This window comes from Morone saxatilis, unplaced genomic scaffold, assembly GCF_004916995.1.
Source record: "Morone saxatilis isolate NCDOM2014 unplaced genomic scaffold, NCSU_SB_2.0 Contig14, whole genome shotgun sequence".
Classification (NCBI taxonomy): Eukaryota; Metazoa; Chordata; class Actinopteri; family Moronidae; genus Morone; species Morone saxatilis.
In genome coordinates this window covers 19,225,321-19,227,651 of record NW_023339696.1, presented here as the reverse complement: position 1 = coordinate 19,227,651, position 2,331 = coordinate 19,225,321, and positions in this window count along the sequence as shown.

Below are 2,331 nucleotides of genomic sequence, written 5' to 3'. Positions count from 1 at the left end.
TTATTAATGTGTTTGCAGAAGCATGTTAATAGCTCTCTCAGTCAAATTGTAAATAAGCACTGGGTAATGTTCCATCCTCTGCCCGTCCTCACCACCTCAGCGCTGATATAACAATTACTTAAATGTTTGTCAGACATGAGGGACCAGCTTCGATCAGTAAACAGTGTAGGATTAGCAAATAGCCTGTTTGAGTTTATGGTAACATCATGCTTGCTCCTGCTCTCAATGCGCACTGGCATTGTTGGCACTTATAGCTCCCACTTGGATCTACATCCACATCCTTCCTTATTGTGTGTGTTAGGAAAGATGTGCCCTGGGAAATGTTTTGTAAAGCTAAAGCTAAGCGTCAGTTTTAAGCCAGGAAAGCATCACTTGATTATTATCTCGATAAAGCTGATCTGTATTCAGAGTGGAAATGTGGCTTCATGTTGAGATTTCAGTCTAAGTATAGGCTATAATGTATGTGGTTTGGTATTAATATTCAGAAAAAGGATTGCTATGTTTTCCTTACAATTACTGATAGTCTGAATGTTAAATGTAATCATCTACACCTCCCAATGGTTGAGTATATTTATTGTTTTTCATATTTTTCCATAAAGACACAAAAAGTAAAACAAAACAGATATACAGCTTTACAAACAAACAACAGCAAGTACATAGTTCATCATTCTGACATGCAAAAGCTACCTTTCCTTAAGGGACCTATTTTCTATCCTAACCATATTTGATGCATAACAATAACATCAATAGTGAACACAATAACTGCAGGACGTTTATGTAAAACAAAAGGTTTGAGATGAATTGTGAGCAGATTATTTCCTGTAAATATTAATCAGAGATGGGTTTTCCTCATATTTTATGAACTTTTTATACAATTCATTGTCTGTATAATGTTTTTCTTTATTTTTTAACAACCATACATATTTAAGGGATTTTAGGATCGTTTCTTGACAAATTCAATGTTTTCTTCTCCCTGATGCTTGTATTCTTACACCCCTTAAAATCAAGAAGCGCGACCCCCTGTGAAGCTTTGTTGGGAACCACTGCCATAGGGCATCCCCATATGTTTTGCAACGTCTACAGGTCTCCTTTTTGGTATCATATGTCAGTTTTTCTTTGGCCAGGCTGCTTATAAAGTATTTCAGCCACTGATTAATACAGTATTTTGCCTGTAAGCAGTGGTGGAAGAGGTTTCAGATTTTTTACTTAGGAAACTTAAGAAGGAACACAGCTCATCGTTTTACTTGTATATGTTTACAGACCACGCTCTGGCCGAACCAATATGGCAGCGTATCCCGGCAACGGGCCGAAGCCGCCAATACGGCGTCTATGTTTTATATGTCTTTGGCCTCGACCGGTTGGGTTTAGAGGGAGAGAAGGAGGGTGGCCTTGGCACATAATCTATTAATAGTGCAACTACATAAACCTTTTATTAATAGTTGGATATTGTGCATTGTGGCACATCATGCCCCCCATATTAAATCATTGCACCAAGCTAATCTTTTGTTTGCTGAGGATTCCTTTGCTTTAGAAATTAGATATCTGAGCTGGAAGATGGTCAAAAACAGCTTATTCAAGACAGGACATGAGGTAACCTTTCTGTTACCAGTACATCTACACTTATATGAGCAACAGACAACCTGCCACAACACATTATCAGGTTGACATTAGAACTATTTCAGTTCAGACTGGATAGCAAGGTAAATGGCTCTGATGTTTTATTTTCCAGCAAAAACTCACGGATATTGGAGCACGATTAAAATCACCTCCATCCAGTTGAAGCAGGGCCTTAAATGGAGCAGAGTGATTCCACAGACGTTTTCTCCCTCTGCCTCTGGAAACTCCTCCTCCTCCCCCTGCAGCCGATGTGACAGGCCTTTTAATTGTCTCATTCAGATAACGTGTCGTCGCAGGCCTGAGACTGCAAGGTGACATCTGCTAATCATCTGTCCAGCGCCTGTTCACACATCCGTCCATCCAGTCCGCGGGATCTGATTGCCTCTTGGTGCCCTCTGTCTGCCCCCTGATTCATTCTCACCTTCTATCTGTATCCATGTCTCTCTTTCGCGCCCACTTTTCACACTCCTCTGGTGGCACTCTCGCACACGCTCCCACCTTTTTCAATTTCCATCTCGACATCACTTTTCATCTCTGCTCCACGTCCATCATGCCTCATGTGAGTGTATCTCTGCAGCCTTTTATTACTTACCTCTCTCTCTCTCTCCGCTCTCCTCTGTTTTTGACAGACTGAACATTTAGTTTGATACTGTGCTGTTGTTGATGCTGTGATTAACACACTCTATAGGCTTATAATTAAACTGCTTCCTCGAT